This window comes from Typopeltis vanoorti, chromosome 5 (assembly GCF_054136105.1).
Source record: "Typopeltis vanoorti isolate ZY-2024b chromosome 5, IOZ_Tvanoo_1.0, whole genome shotgun sequence".
NCBI lineage: Eukaryota > Metazoa > Arthropoda > Arachnida > Uropygi > Thelyphonidae > Typopeltis > Typopeltis vanoorti.
This window is the reverse complement of record NC_143553.1, coordinates 132,458,379-132,476,415: the sequence shown is the minus strand read 5'-3', so window position 1 is coordinate 132,476,415 and position 18,037 is coordinate 132,458,379. Positions and strand designations below refer to the sequence as shown.

At 34.7% G+C, this 18,037-nt stretch overlaps 1 protein-coding gene across 2 annotated transcripts in view; it reads left to right on the top strand.

Moving 5' to 3' along the window:
• The window catches only part of Nmnat (nicotinamide mononucleotide adenylyltransferase), a 209,340-nt gene extending 192,207 nt beyond the window's left edge, over window positions 1-17,133 (top strand). For both annotated transcript variants that reach the window (XM_090393336.1, XM_090393335.1), the window contains one exon: window positions 16,227-17,133. The gene's annotated coding sequence lies outside the window, so the exon portion shown is untranslated. The remainder of the gene's footprint in view (window positions 1-16,226) is intronic.
• Window positions 17,134-18,037: the final 904 nt, after the last annotated feature.

Here is an 18,037-nt window from a genome sequence, read left to right as displayed (position 1 = left end):
TGATTGATAGAATGACTTACAATTTCACATGGATGCTTATGACAGATGTACCAACTTAGAAAAAAAAATCTTGCTGATAGTGCCATCTATGGTCGAGGCCACCCTCATAGATACTCGGTCTCCAATTGGGGGATGGTGACTATGCAATTCCTCTTCTGGGAGGTTGCTGAATATGTGGAATTCTCTATCAAGAAAGGTTTTATGTTGAACTATACAGCTGACAACAGACTTGGAAAGCAGTTTGGGAGCATTGGCAAGCCTATCAGACTAGAAGGAATTGATGCCAGTAGTTCATGGGAAATGATCAGGATTGTTTGATAGAAGCAGTATCAGACTACATATCCATGGTCAGGAGAAAAAACCAAGTGGGAGTTTAAGTGGAACAGTAGAGATATAAAGTAGGAGCTTCAGAAAAAGAACACATTTTGGAAGAAATATAAAGCAAAAGACGATAAGCATATTAATAAGCAGTCCAAAGTGCAGTCAAGAAGGGTGACCAGTTTAGTAAGAAAGGCCTAATCAGATTATTGAGAGAAAATTAACTAAGCAAGCTAGAGTAAATCGAAAAGTTTTTTTTGCTGTATAGCAAGCAAGAAGAGGAATAATATAAAAGAATGACTTTAATCAATGCTAATGGCAGGAAGGTGACAGAAGCAGAAGAAATAGTTGAGTTGCTGAGCGACCACTTTGCAAGTGTATATCAATCAGGTTAAGATTTTGTAATTGCTGATGTGACAGAACCTTATGTGAGAATTGAGGTATATGAACAGGAGGTGCTCAGCACATCAAAAAATAACAACATAAATACAACCATGGGACTGGAATGCGTGTCAACCTTTGTGTTACATGAATGTGCAAGGGAATTAACAGTGCCCTGGAAAAGTTTTTTAATATAAAGAAAAGTATTGGAAAAGTTGGTTAAAGATAAAATTCAAGAATGGGCGGATAGGAATAGGATAATCTAAAGAGGCAGCATGGCTTTGTAAAAGATAAGTATTGCCTTAGTAACTTATTCACATTTTATAATAAAGCGACAGCAGTATTAAATAAAGGAAATGGCTATAGCATGATAGTGCTGGACTTTGCGAAAGGATTTGACAGAATACCGTGGAAAACTGTTATGTAAGTTGGAGCAAATGGGAGCATTTATGCAGAGTCAGCTGGAAATTTTTACATCATTACATCATCCAAATTTAAACAGATCTGATGGCCTTTGGTTATCTCCTCTATGGGAAGTACACTGGTGTTCAAAAGCTAAGGACGAACTACATTATTACTTGTATATGAAAACATTTTCATGATTACAGTCAAATGTGGACATAAATTTATTGCTAGCATACTAATAAATTATATTACACAAAAAAATGTGTTATAAATTTGCTATAAATTAAATTGCAATATGTTTTTGGCAAAAGTTACAAATTTCTTAAGGATGTACTTAAGGAATTAATGTATAGTGCTTACAGAAAACTATGCAGAGAGACTCATTTCGGTATTGAATATGTCCACCCCGAACTGTGATGCTGCTCTCGCAACGTTGTACCATTCTTAAAACCAAGTGATTCAGGAGTCCTTGAGGCAGATGTAATTCAGGCTTTTTTGGAGGGAATTTTGAGCAGTAGTACATCTTGCTGTTGCATCCCAAACGTGTTCCATGGGGTTGATCTGGAGAGCATGCTGGCCACTCAATTCAGTTAATATCTTTGGTCTCCAGAAGTATCTCCATATCGTACAGGAGACTGTACAATGTGATGTGGTATTGTCATCCATAAAATTGAATTCTTCACCTACAGTACCATGGAACAAATGAACATGATGCTGAAGAACTTTGTTGCAATATTGTTTACACAGTCATAGTCCCTTTTTCCAGCACTTGTAGCTCGGTGTGTTCATTAAACATAATGCCTCTTCATTACCAGCCTCCATAGCGCAATTGGAAGAACGATGGTACATTGCACTCTTCAGTTGGAAAAGGCCTAAGTTCAAGTCTCGTCATGACAGGAGGAATCTTCATATGGACTTTTTCAATCAAAGGTGAGTTAGCCAATCTCATACAGAAGTAGCAGGGTTTTTTCTCCCGGAAACTCGGATTTTTCATCCTGCATACAGACAAATCGGCCCTTCAGAACACATGCAATTTACAGACAAAAAATACTAGCTGTTGTGGTGGGCAGTAGATGGCGCTGATGTAGATGATTGGTAGTAGAGGTTTGGTGGAGACAGAGAGTTGTACAGTGGGTGTCCTCCCGTGATGAGTCTTCGGACTCCTTGGAGGTGTCACGAATGATGATAATAATTATGCCTACCAAGACCCCACCACTGCTGTACCTATCCCTTTCAAGAACATTCTCACAATAGTAAGCAGTACCACTTTCACACCAGATCAAGTGTCATCTAGAATTGACTCTCATCTGTAAAGAGTACGTTAGTCCATTGGTGTCTTGTCCAATATTTATCGCTTCAACATCACTGAAAACATACTCTACAATGAGTTGTGGATAAAGGGATGCAGACTACAGGCCTTCGTGAGTATAGGCCAACTTGTTGCAGACGTCTTGCCACAGATTGCCGAGATGTCTGTGTACCTGTGCTTGAATGAAGCTGCCTTGCAAGCTGACCTGCCATGGTGCATCAATTACGTTTTGCTGTTATAACTAAAAATCTATCTTCATTCTCTCTGGTAGAATGAGAGCTTCCATTAATTGGAAATGCTGCCCAGAGCTTGAATATAATAATATGTGAGATTCCAAACTCTCTGCAATATCAGTTTCTTCAAGAAGTATTGGAAAGCATCTTCAAGTTTTGCAATAATTCTTCCCTCCGTGAAATAATCTAGATGTTTTTGAGACATTACAAGACATCCAAGTTTGCAACTTTATTCCTTCATGAAAAGAGCTTCCTTCAAACAAGTTGCTTAGCACAGCCTTTTGTGTTTTATCCTGTTGAGTGCCACCACATGAAGCCTTTGTGTGCAATTTGAAAATTTTAACGTGTACCCACGTTCTACTCAAAATCGCAAGTTATACAAATCGCCACAAGCTGATTTGTCTGAATCAGTTGTAATCTTCAGAAATAGTGTTCGTCCTTGGGTTTTGGACACCAGTCTGTATCTGTTCATTAATTCCTAATTTATTATTTTCTTATCTTAATATACTTTTTACATTAATTAATTAGGAATTAACTAGTTATTGTCCAATTCCTTTTTAGCTTGCTTATTCTATGATAGAGCTTTTTAAAATGCTTCAGTTATTTGTATTTTAATTGTGTTCCACTTCATTATACTGAAGATATCTTAGATACTAAGGTTAAAATTTTTCATCATTAGAATAGTTTTCATGTAAGTTTTCTTTTCCGTCTCAAATTTTAAATTCATATTGGTGAAGTGATGCATGGGCAGCATGATGTGTGGTTGGAACATTTGTGTTGAAAATCTTCAGTATTTGTTTTCTATACCACCAACTCATTAGGGAGTTTATTGTTATAGTTAGTTATTTCCTTGTGATTTGAAATGAAATGGAAGGGGGGGGGGGATCTATCTCTCTCTCTATATATATATTACAAGAAAATATTTTTCCATCTTTTGGAAGTAGCTTTATGGAATTCATACATTTCGTATAGAAAATTAGGACAATCAAAGAAGTCCACTGATTTCAGAATGGATCTAATAGACCTTGTAGGATATTTACAAGTCATTTGTGAGTACTTGTGGTTGTCCTGGAACCAGTCCAACTCCTTAGGTTTACTACCCAACATTTTCCAGATACTGTTCCTCCTGCAACAAAGAAAACCAATTCCACAAGAATGTGCACTATTTGTACAGATGCAGGAGAAGGGGGGGCAGGCTTAACCTGTCATGAAGGAATTGTCAGTTCTAAAATAAAAATTAAATTGGATTTTATTTTATTTTTGCACTTAGTGGAAGTTCTATATTTCTGAAATAACTTGGGCAAATTTCTTATAGAAAAATGACTAATTTATAAATGCATAAAAAAAAATTTGAATTGATCAACAGGAATTTGTTTTTCTAAACAAGCATCATTAAAGCATAATAAAAATACAAAATAAATATTTTTTGCTCAACTTTCTCTCAGAAAATTACTAAAGAGGTTAAAGCAGGCTGTGAAATCCTTAATTCTAAGCACTAATCCATTTACAAATTTAAAGGCCTTGTAAATTGGCCCGAGGACTAAGCAGCATCTTGTTTGTAGATATTTCAGAACTTAGTTTCAAAAGGCACATTGTTTGCTTACTTAGCTGTAAATAGATGTTGGATATTTATTATCCTTTTTATAAATTCATACTCCTTTTAAATGTAAAAAACAATCATCCCTAACAACGGTGTATGTTGGCAAAATACTGGACTGTCACCCCACCTGGCATATCCATACCAACAGTTCCCTCAGAGGCCTTGTAAATTGGCCTGAGGACTAAGCAGCATCTTGTTTGTAGATATCCACTATTTCCTACAATTTATAGAGCTCCAAAGATATATTAGCAAGATAGTATACTGTGGCCTGTATTAGGACATGCTACTGTGTCCCATAGCAGGATGTACCACTGTACATCGAACAACTATGTAACTATTACAAGTGCTATTTCCACCAGATACTGTGACTTCATTTGAACATTTGCATTAATAACATACTCTTCTAATTCCATGACAGATACTATGAGCAAAAAGAAGGCATAGTAATGGGCTCATCACTATCTCTCCTTTATTGAACCATTTGAAAAACAGTCCCTGTGAGACTAGAAATTAAATTACAACCTAAACTTTTCTTTGTGCTGTGTGGGTCATATATTCATTGTATGGCCTGGCTTAGCAAAACAGTCGCAGAATTTTGCAGATCATTTAACAACATTCATCCTCCAGAAATTTCGTATTGAATTTAAAGATAACAGATCCCTGCTTTTTTTTATTATGGGACTTTCTAAATTGATTCCGAACAGAATAAATTTAGCTGTTTGTTCTAGAGAAAGCCAATGCATGCAGAAGGATACTTCCATAGAACACTCCACTATCCCCCCCCCAAAAAAAAAAAACTGATATTATAAAACTGTATGAGACGAGCAAGACATGTAAAAGAAGCCAAGAACTCAAATACTTCAGTCTTAGCTTCCCACAAAATAGTTGTAATCGAAAGATGGTAGAGAACAGGAGTATAGAGGAGCAGTATCATTTCCTTATATACAATCAGTCACTGACAAGATTTCAAAGAAGTTCATCAGCAAAAAACGAAAGTGGCTTTCTGTCTAATAAATAATATTTCAGATCTCCTTGCTCTCCATTCATCGCCAAGAAAAAAAATCGGGCTATGAAAGACAAACAGGCTGGTCAGGAGAGTTACTCATGTTAGAACACATCAAAGGTGGGGGGGGGGGAGAGATCAGGACTTGAAGCACATGAAACAAAGATAAATCAAGTACTATGGCATTGTACAGGAATGGCTTATATTTCTTCCACAGAGCATTCATTGGAAGTGTTAAGAAACCATGATCACTGTAACAAAGATCCTACATCATGCTTTATTTCAGTTTATATGAAGCAATGTAACTTTGAGTTTTCTTTCCCACACCCCCAAAAAATAAGAAAAAAATTCTCTACCTATTTTTATAGGCTTTTGGATTTTGTTGTTAGGTATACAACTAATTGCTGAGTGCAGAAAAATCTTTGTGTGACAAAAGAACTATTGGAAGTGTTTTAAATCTGAATTCTGCTTACAAAAAAGTGAATAACCTGTAGCATGTATAATTTAATTGGTAGTCGGAAGGATAAATGATATAGGAATCCTAAACCCCAGAGACTAAAACGCAGAACTGTAAGTCACAAGCATACATTAAACATAATGTTGACACCATAAGTATGATGGTGTCACATTGGACACTGAAAATTCTACCCACCTAATGACATTACAGAAACATCCATTCCATCATAGGTATAAATTAAAGATGCCAAGGAATTATATTCTTGGTTTAATCTTTTATCCAAGTGTAAGCAAAAAAGTTTGCACGTGAAGTAACTTCACGCCGGACAACTCTTTAGATGCTAAAGACTTCACATCAGTTGCTTTAGTATTCCATAATGCAAAGCACATATCCTTACAGACATGTATAATGCTATGCATTATCGGAAGGGTCACTACCCAGACCGATTTTGACCTTTATTTGAGGTATCAGTGGGAGCTATGGATACTAAGGCAAGTGATGTGAAGTCTTTAGCCTCTATATACGAGTTGTCCAGTCGCAAAGTTACTTCACGCACAAACTTTGTTTGCTTACACTTGGATAAAGAATTGAACCAAGAATATCATTTCTAGTTATCTTTAATTTATACTATAACCAAGTGGAAAAAACTTTCAACATGCCATCATATGATATGAATCCACATCTTGTTGTTGGAGAGTAATGATGTTATCCACTAAGCTAACTGGTTTCATGCTAAAAGAAAGAGAACACAGTGGACTACAGGCAAACAACTGTGCTTTTTTAAGATTAGACAAGCTCAGCACTCCCAAATATCAAGGCTGAGTACTGAAAAATCATATGACAAACAGCTATTTGGAGTGATTTTTATACAGATTCTGCATATGAAAATTAAGTAACCTGTAGCAGATGTAGGTCCGCGCGGTTAGCCTAGTGGCTTTGCGCTTCGCAACCATATGCCTGGGGAAGGAGTGTCCTAGGTTCGATTCCCGTCGGAGACGTGAGGAGCTGAAGGATCTTCCTCAGTCATAGCCAAGTTAGCCGGTCTTGGGCGCGGGCAGTAGGGTTTTTTCCGCCAGTTTATCTGGTGTTTTTCATCCCGCAAGCAGGCAAACCGGCCCCTTGAACACACAGGGATACAGCCAAGAATACCTTGAGGCATAGGAGTGACCATTCTATCCTCGTATTTCGGTTACGAAATCCAAGCATGCTTGGAAGGTTGTGGGCCTTAAAGGCCTGTTAAAGCCATTGGGATAGTAGCAGATGTAGTATATTTTATCCATTGGCAAATCATTAAAAATAATGTGATGCTGTGACATAAAGATGGCATATTACATTATAACATTGCCAAGTTGTTGGGAATACTAAACATGTTCAAAAGACTTCACTAGTGAAATTTGTAAAAGAAAAGATATTTACAATAAGTTAAAAAAAAAAAAAATGCACTAAGCTATTGGTCATGAAATGTTGAAGAGTAGCATTGCCAAGTAAATTGAAAGATTTCATTTAAAATAATATCACAGTATTCAGTTGGGATAATTTTGCAGCTTATGGCACTTTCATTACTGAATTTATTGTTTAATCATTGCACTTCACTGACCAAACTAGGTCAAGAAACTAGTTTTTGAACTGTCTCTTCAAAATATTACTGACAAAATAAAAACAAGTGATTGAAGGAAGGTGCAATAAAGTATAAACATGGGCTCTCAAACTCAGTAAGAGTTGTATCAAACTTCAAAGTGTTTTCTTCAAAGAGGTAAAACGATGCTCTTTGAGGTTCTGTTTTGCTGATTTTCCAACAATATTTTGCTGGAAAAAAGGAAATCTAATGTCTTTGTTCATTGACATAGTAACCTCAACAGGCTTGATGAATAACTGCTTCTTTGATATTGCAAACTCTTGTAAATATAAAAATTGCACTTTCAACGAAGGTACTAATGTTGCCTTTGGCATCATTAGTACCTTTGTTGAAAGTGCAATTTTTGAAATCTATTTGAAAAACTAGCATATTTGAAATCTTACCAAAGGCATTTGAATGCAACTTCAAATACTGTTACCATGTGAACTTATTATTCTTGCTGCTACTTATTAACTGCACACAGTTCATTTATTAAACCAGGTTGAATTTCCAAGCAAGAATAGTTATTAATAGTCATTGCTGATGCACACCTCTGGATAACTACTATATTATCATAGAATATTAGAGAAAAAGTTATAAATATTTATAAATAGAAAAAAACTAGCTTTATTCATTGTACAACCATTGTAGAAAAATATTTGACACACACTTTTGTAACTCACTGCAACTCTGCAAGGGAAGCATATTTTATTGCACAAATTTGACAAATAGTATGCACATCAACAGGGACCAATTTACTTTTCATTTTTTTAGAAACCAAACATGGAACTTTTTGAGACACTTGAGGCCTTTAATAAGCTGAATAGCTAATCTCTGCACTGATTCATCTGTGACTCAAAGACATTCACAAAGATCGAGTCCATGGTGAGATTTGAACCCATAGCCTGTTGGAGAGCAGATATATTTTCCATTTGGCTAACTAGGCCAGCAAAATTATACAAAATAATACAATACAGAATAATAAAATTGATAAATAAAACTGAATAAAATGTGAGTGCATTTATATGCTAAATATAATTGTATAATAATATAATACTTCTGAGCAGCCTACCTTATGTTTGGCATATGAAGATTAGAAATGAGTAATATGAACTCATTGTTTAGGTTGCTTGCTTTTATTTTTATTTTTTTGTCTGTTCCTATGAAACAAAAAAAAATACATCAGTTTTTTAGGTGTGCACTGTACATGTGTGTGGAGGGGAGTGCAATTGGGATAGCAACATTAACAATGTATTTAATTCTATTCACCTCTATCTCACACCATAGTGCCTCAAAACCATTACCACTATTTCCCCCTTGCATCTGTACAAGGTAGAGATGCAAAAGGGGGAAATATACTACAATGTAGTATATAGGTTCCTCTTGAAAGTCATTTGGTTTTCAGTATGCAGGAAATAGAAGAGAAAGCACTTGATAGAATGAGAGTACATGCATGGCATACACTCTATATACTGTTTAATTTAAAGTTGTTTAATAAAAAATAGCATTCAGAAGAGAAATTAATTTAGTTTCCTGACTAAAGGGTATATTACTCACCTAGCGAATACAAAAGCTTTGCTACAAGGACATTATAATATCCAACATGATGCATAATATAATTCATATAATACGTAATTCAATTTAACAAGCAGTTAAATTGAAATGGATGGGATTGGATAGCAGACAATTGGATCGGTGACTATTGTTAGAGAGGTATCAGAAAGTTGTATATGCCAGTGCAGTATCCTGAAAGAGGAAGGTGTGCACCACAGACATTAGTTTTGGGACTATTGTTGTTCAGTTTGTATATTAATGATATTGGGATGGGTTTAACTGGTGATATGCAGCTGTTTGTAGATGATGCAAAATTGAGGAGAGCAATGCAGAGTCAAGCAGATGTTATGACTTTACAATAGGATTTGTATAGATTGCATGAATGGGCAGGCTGGTTGGACTGTCAGTTCAATGTTGCGAAGTGTAAGATTTTGAAATTTGGTAAGCAATGATGGGATGCAAAGTATACACTTGGTGGGTAAACTTTAAAGGAGGTAGAGAAGATGAAAGATCTGGAAGTGGTGGTGGATAAGAACCTGAAATTCAGTGGCCACATTGCACAAGTTGTGAATACATCATATTGGATAATGGCAATGTCGTGGAGAAACCTGACGTGCAGAAATAGAGGTTATGATGCCATTGTATAAGACTTTGATCAGGCCTTATTTGATTGTGCACAGATTTGGTTATCGAGTTTTCATGGTGATGAGGATATTTTAGAGTCCAGAGAAGATTCACAAAGGTGGTCTTTGGAATGTGGAATATGAGGATATATTGAAAGAATGTAAATTGCAAAACCTTGTGAATAGGAGGGGGAGGGGATATGATTGAGACACATAAGTTAGTCAGAGATAGTTATCAGGTTGAAATGAAAGAAATTTTCATAGAATGAGAGAAGGGGGTAAAACAAGAGGCCATCCTAGAAACTGTATAAGGAGGATGTGAAAAGAGGGGTGAGAAGCAGGTTCTTTACATGGAGAGTGGAATGTATTGCATTGCCTGTGTGTGTTGTGAATGTAGACACATAGAATTAGTTTAAAGCATGGTTGAATGAGCTTTGTGTGTGTAATAGTGTGTATCCTCATAATGAGTCTCTGATTCCATGGTGGTCAGATGTTAATAATGATAAAACTTTGTTTTGTTATGATTACTTTCAAATTGCAAATTTGAAAAGTAATCATAACTGGAAGCTTCTTCTTATTGTTAAGAAGCTTCCAGTTGTAATCTTCTTTTGTTTGCTCATGAGAAAGCTGTCATAGCAAAAATATAATATTTACTTCTTTTTTTCCCAAGCGAAGAAACTAATTGAAAGTTTTACTGATTTCAACATGGAATGTTGAAATCAGTAAAGTATGTTCAGTAAAGTAAAATTAGTATTGAATGTTCCATACACAATGATTTTGCAAAGGCATATGACAGAATACCACATGGAACTCAGTTACATAAATTAGAACAAATAGGAATGAATATGATACTGGATAAGAGGGTGGCTGCTGGACAGATATCAAAAAGTGGTATATGTAGGGGCAGAATCAAGGCGAAAACAGATGATTAGTGGTGTGTCGCAAGGTTTCAGTGCTGGGACCATTGCTGCTTAATTTGTACATAAATCTCATCTCATCTTCTTTATACCCTCTTTTACCTTGCAGTGTCGAAGGTTTATTAATCATCGGACCTCAAACCGTTCACAGGATAAGGTGGTCAGCCCTACACCCCAGTGTATCCTATGTCCTGTAGTGTTGAGTTCTCAAGGCTGGTTTGCCTGCTTTGTAGGATGAAAATCCCCAGGATAAACTGGGGAAAAAAACCCAGTTTATCCTTTTTTTTTTTATCCTAATGTCCACGCCCAAGACCAGCTAACTTGGCTATGGCTGAGAAAGATCCTTCAGCTCATCGCATCACCGACGGGAATCGAACCTAGGACACTCCTTCTCCAGGCATATGGTTGCAAAGCTCACAGCCACTAGGCTAACCACACGCACTTGTACATAAATGATATAGGAAATAACCTGAAGGAAAATATTCAGCTGTTTGCTGATGATGTGAAATTAGGTAGAGTAATAGTCAATCAAGCAATGTGAAGAGCTTGCAGGATAATTTAAATAGGCTGTCAGTATGGGCAAAAGATAATGGGTGTCATTTTAACGTGGAGAAATGTAAAGTTATGCATTCTGGGAAAAATAGATTACAAGCTGTGTATCATATTGATGGCACTGTACTTTATTTATTTCTTTAAAACAAGATATTTTAAGGATGGTGGTAGATAGAGAGTTAAAGTTTAGAGGACATTACTAAGGTAGCCCATAAGATTACTTGACTATTGAAGAACACATTAACATGTAGAGATAAGGAATTTGTTATTCCTCTTTATAAGGCCTTGATATGCCCACATCTGAATTACTGCGCTCAAATCTGGTCCCATGGGTTTCTTGGGGAGATGAAGAAGTGGTAGAGAGGATTCAGATGCGAGTGATCAGGATGGTGAGCAGCCTGTGGAATGTTCCCTATGAGGATAGATTGAGGGTATATGGATTGGATTGCAGAAATTGGTTGATAGGAGAAAACAAGGAATATGATAGAAACATTTAAGTTGTTTTAAAGGGTTTTATAGGATTGATGCAGGGGAAATGTTTCAGCACTTGGCTAGAGGGACCAGAACAAGGGGTCATCCCTGGAAGTTGAATAAAGGTGTGGTTAGTAGGGGTTTTAGGACTATATTTTTTGCTTGGAGAGTTGTGAATGAGTGGAATAGGTTGCCAGAGTAAGTTGTGAATACATTGTTTGTTAATGGGTTCAAGGAGAGATATGATAGATTGTGTGAATAGATTGGTCTCCAGCGATGACTCTTCAGACTCCGTGGAGATGACTGTATGATGATAATAATAAAACCTGATATGAAAATTGGATATTTTAATCTGAACTCTTTGCATTATGCAGATATTAGATTTAAATCTAGTATTGTATTGATGGCACTGTATTTCATCTATTTCCTTAAAACAAGAAATTTAAGGGTGGTGGTAGACAATTAAAGTTTAGAGTACATGTTGCTAAGGTAGCCCATAGGATTACTTGGCTATTGAAGAGCACATTAACAAGTAGAGATAAAGAAGTTGTAATTCCTCTATAAAGGCCTTGATACACTCACTTCTGGATTACTGTGCTCAAGTCTGGTCCCCTGGGTTTCTTGGGGATGAGGAAATGGTGGAAAGGATTCAGAGGCAAGTGATCAAGATAGTAAGTGGCCTGTGGAATGTTCCCTATGAGGATAGATTGAAGGTGTATGGATTGCAGAAGTTGGTTGATAGGAGAAAAAAGAGGGGATATAATAGAAACATTTAAGTTGTTTAAAGGGTTTTAATGACAAGGGGTCATCCCTGGAAGTTGAATAAAGTTGTGGTAAGTAGGGGTGTGATGACTAGATTTTTTTTGTTTGGTGAGTGGTGAATGAGTTTCCAGGCAGTTGTGAGTCTGCTAATGGGTTCAAGAAGAAGTATGATAGATTGGGTCTCCTGCAATGAGTCCTTGGACTCCATGGAGGTGCCCTTATAATAATAATAAATTAACAGTAATGTCAAATAACATTACTGTTTTGCTCTTATTTTGGGGATTTCTTGTGAATAACTCAACTGATGTCTTCTAATAATGTGATTTAACTTCCTTGCCATACTGATTACATTTCTTGTTTATTATATTCAAAATCGCTACACCACCCCCCTCCCACACACACACACACAATAGCTGAAGTATCATAATAATCACTTAACTTATGCTCATTCACCTAATTTGCCAATACGTTAAATCTGCATGTACACAAATTGGAATCTACCATTGGACCACAAGTGCCCTTGTATTCAAATATGAGACTTTATTCAGTATTCTTGATCATTTTTCTCATTTTTATACTATTACATACCAGCATGTTAACAGCAGATAACAAATTCAATATAATGACAAATATGCCAAAATCAAAATCATACTGTGCAAGTTTATCACTGGCTTTAAGTTGCTGTACATTGAAATAATGCTTTAAGTTTCGCTGAATTTGCAATTTGTACAGAGTAAATGGACTAGAGCAGCTTTTTTTGAACAGCATCTATTCCTTAAAAAGCAAATAAATCAGCATACCAATATTGTGACATGTTTTGTTTTATCTTTATGAGAAACAGGATATATGACTGAATATGGTTTTTAGCTCCATAATGGAGCTAAAAACCATATTCAGTTACTATAGCTCAGTCGGTATAGATGAATCCCTTTGGTCGGAAAGACCTGGGTTCGATTCTCGTCAGTGATGTGAGGAACCTTTATCTGGTCTCTTTCAACTAAAGATGAGTTAACTGGTCTCATATGGAGGTGGAAGTTTTTCCCTCCCGGAAACTAGTTTTTCATCCCTCAAAACAGGCAGACCGGTCCTGTGAACACACACAGCTACAGTCATAAAATATACTTCGGCAAGGAAGCAACTGGAAATTACCTTGCTCATAATTATCTCCCTAGTGGTAGCATACAACTACTCCCACTAGCCGTATGGCTTAGGGAATAGGATAGGATGGTTTCATTGAAACTGCCTAGGAAAGTGGCATAGAGATATTTATTTAAAACACACTTGTTAATGTTCTTGAAGCTTTGATTTGTGAGCACTGCTGCTATTGTCAAAGGAGGAGAGATCAAGCTAAACACTATAGATAGGACTGCAATGTCATTGTGGCTCAATATTCAGTCTATATATTTCTTGATTTTTTTATGGCAGCTCTTTATAAAGGAAATACATTGAGAGTGTAAACAAGTTTTCTGGATTGGATTTTTCCACTTTTATCATTGTATTAGTTGTGTACACTGCATTGCAGTGATTTTTACTATCAGATTCAAAACTTCTTGAACTTGGCTGTGGAAAGCATCACTGTTCCCCAGTAAATAGGCTGTGGGTTTGAATTCACCTGTAGCACTGATACTTGTAAATATCTTTAGGTTGTAGATTATTTCCTATGTTTGAGACCACCATACTACTTATTGTCGTCCTGAGTTGGCTTTAAAAAAATGCCATGCTTGATCTCTAGAGAAGAACAAGATTATCTAACCATTAGCCTACTCATAGTATTAATGTACAACTGGTTTCAACCTTACATTGGTGGATACATACAAAAAAAAATGACTAACTAAATAAAAATGTGTATAATTTGGATTTTTATGTTTACTAGATCATCATCATCCTTTCAGGGATTTAAGCCCAGTGGCCTGTTCCAATCTCTTTCCATCATTTTCTTGTTGTCCCTGCTTCTATATCTCCAACTGAATGGTATGGGAGTATTTTTTTCAGGTAGTCTTGAACTATTTTTTCAATATGTTCAATCCACTTCTTTCAATATTCATATATGTTGTCCAATACTGAGTCTATTTTTAGTTCTTTATATATTTCTGTGCTTCTTCTTTTGTCCAAGAGAGTATAGCCTACTGTCCTTTGCAGGAATTTCATTTCTTCAGTTTCTATTCTTTTTTCTTATGTAGTTTTTGTGGTCCATAATTCACTTCCGTGCAGTATAGGTTTTGCCAAAACTTTATAAACTCTTATTCTTGTATGCTTTTGAACTTGGTTAGGTTTGAAAATATTATTGATCATTGCTGTTATCTTTAGAAAATTTGTAATTTTTATGTCAATGTCAGCTTCTTTTGTATATGATATAGCACATCCAAGGTATTTGAAACAGTTAATTTGTTCTAAAATTTTATTTTCAATCATGATTTACGTGGTCCTTTAAAAGCCATGATTTTTGTTTTGTCTGTTAATATTTGTATTCCAAATTTTTTTTGCAGATAATTATGTGTAAGGCATATATTGATTTTTTGGAGTTCATCTTCATTTCTTGCTGTGATAATTTGGTCATCGGTAGACAAAAAGGGTATTAAGTATAGTTCCATGATCCAGTTTAAATGCCGGTTTTATATTTTCTTCTATTTCTTTATTAATTCATCTATATAGATATTAATTAACAGTGGTGACATTGGGCATTCCTTAACGAGACCCCCTCTGTTTATTTCCATTCTTTGACTTTTTCATTGATTCTTACAGCTGTTTTGGTTATTCTGATACATATTATTGTTGCAGCTGTTGAAAGTTTATTTTTCACTTGGTTAGACTATAATAAATTTAGTTTAATCCTTTATCCAAGTGTGAGCAAACAAAGTTTGCACCTGAAAGTATCTTCAGGACTGGGGTAAGGTGGTCCAACACTAACAATAGGTAGAGATGACCTTGCTAATGCTTCTGCCTGGTATCTCCATTTGGGCCTGGCTCCCACTGAAGAGACCTCAATAAAGTTCAAAACTAGTCTGGGTAGTGGCCCTCCCGTTAATGCATAACATTATACATATCCGCAAGGAGATGTCTTTTGCATTATGGGAGATACTGAGATAGGAGTGTTGTGCGCTTGCTCCACCTTTACAACGAGTTTCCAGGTGTTGTACCACCTTACCCCAGTCCTGAAGATACTTTCAGGCACAAACTTTGTTTTCTCACACTTGGATAAAGGATTAAACTAAATTTATTATTGTTGCAGCAAGCAGCTGATTTGGAATGTTTTGATTGATTATGGTCCAAGTTTGCTCCTTAACTCTGTCAAAGACTTTCTTGGTAGTCTACAAATGCTATTTGCTTTTCTATATTGTGTTCATAATGTTTTTCCATTAAGATTTTTAATCAATGCATGATCGTTCTTTTCGAAAGCCATTTTGTTCTTCACAAAGTTTATCTTCTACATAGGATTTAAATTTTGAAGTTAATATTCATGCATATAACTTATAACCAGTAGTTAGAAGATTTATTCCTCTGTATTTTTCACAGTTGCTCTAATCGCCTTTTTCATATATTGGGATGATAATTGCCTTATTCCAACTTTCTGGGATTTTTCCAAGCTGTCAGTTATTGTTAAATAATTTTAAGTCGTTTGATAAATAGGATGCCTGCATATTTTATAAGTTCTGTATTTACTAGATTAAAAACACAAACTCACCTGTGAAATTATTTTTTGTTAAGTTTAGCCCTAGTACACATGCAGCATACATACAAAAATACTATCAGTGGCAGTAGACTGCACTGTATCTGGCTGATGGGTTGTGGCATGGCATGTAGGGTAGAAGATGAATTACATACTGTGGAGTGTCCTTGGAGGTGTCGTAATAATTTTAAGAATAAATAGTTTAGAAAAAACACTGTAAATGAAGTTTCTCTTAGATTTTAAAATGTATTATCAACTATTATATGTTTCAAATCAAACTAGATGTAGTTTATGACCTGAAGTTGTTTGCTGTTTATTATGAAGTATACAACATTTGAATCTAAATTTATTTTTTTCAGTTGAACATTGCACAGTGAAACCACAATTGTATTTGTTCCTGAATTATTGATCTAATTTTTTTTTTAAACATCATGACAATTTTTTTAAATGTTGAAGAGTATGTGTTTCCTGGATTGTTTGAAGATTGTCCATGTACGTTTTTTTTTTGTCTCACTGATAGAAAAAAAAAAAATCTGCTTTACTTGAAATTTTTTTAGTTCCAATTGTGATTCTGTAGTTTATTATGTTTGTGCCACTGTAATTATGTTTTACATTGATTTATGTAGTTGAAATTTGAATGTAGTACTTAACTTTCTGAACATTTCTTTTAAATGTTATAATAAAGTTGATGTAATGTTTTTTTTATTTTTTTAAAAAAAGACAATAACTAATTCTGCCTTTGTCGAGATTCTGTCATAAAAATACATCAAGATGTGTTCAAGCAACACAGCTTTTCAAAGTCAGCATAAGTTTTAATTAAGTTTTATTTATTTTAAGAATAGTAATTTATATGTTTAGTAATTTATTTTTTTGTAAATTAATTGGTATACAAAATTTCTTGTTATAGACACAATTCAGCTTGCTGTAAAATGTGCCGATCTATTGTTGCATGTTTTTTTTTTAATACATTGATTTCAGTTATCTTGTTAACTCATTAGTTATTGTCTGTGATAAATCTTACTTAGAATCTACATATTTAAATTCCAACATTCTGCGATATTTACAATCCATCTTTTCTATTATATTCTGATGCAATCATTGCCAAACAATATGTTCTCATTTCTGTTGTATAGATATGTGTTTTTCAAGCCACTTCCTCTTATAATGTATTATATAAACTTTTTAGCTATTAGATTGTGTTCTTGCTACACACGAATATGTAACTGGAAAATGTACTAATAAAAAAAAAACGAGTTGAAAATTTTTCATATCATCTCTGGCTATTATTAACTTGATATTTAAAGGAATATTCAACTTAGTATTATTTTTAGTTATTAGTAATTATGGTAATTTTATTTTATTAAACTATATCAAACATGTATGCTTATACAGAAGTGCTTTCCACAATAAAATACTTATAGAAATAAGTTATCAATTTTTTTTTATAAAATCTATTATTTAAATTTTGTTTTTAAATTTCCACTGTTTTTGCATCATGATTAATAACTGAATACAGTAATCAGGATGAGCTATGCAACCATTTTAATATAACCACTATAGGTATCATACTGCAAAAGTTATTCTACATATTAAATAATTCACAAAATTGGTTCTCAATTATTGCTATTCAGAGACTGAAACAGAACATGAGTGTTAAAGAATTCCACCACATGTTGTCACAGACAATATAACAGAAATCCAAGCTCCATTGTCAATGATTAATACCAGTAGAGAAAGCACACACACATCTATGTGGGTTCAAGATCAACAATATCTATGTGGGTTCAACAGTCTTTATCTTCACCAAAGTTCTCTTGAACTTTGAAGATAAAGACTGTTGATTGAGAGAATTCTGCTATCTTCACAGTGAATTTTTATGTATTAAGTTTAAATTTATCATTCTTATTAAAGTTGATATGTCCTATTTTAAAAAAAAAAAAGAACCAGAGTTTATTTTACATTTTTGGAAAATAATCTGTTTATAATAATAATGTTATAAAGATAAAGTTAGATGTCCTCCTGTAAAGATTATCCCTTTTCCCTTCCTTCATGGTTACACTGCAATCAGAATTCATCATAAAAATGAAAACATCAGTATATGCTAGCTTCCTATAGACTGCAAAGGATAGTGATAAATCAGAGAGAAAACCATTAGGAAATAGTGATTTTG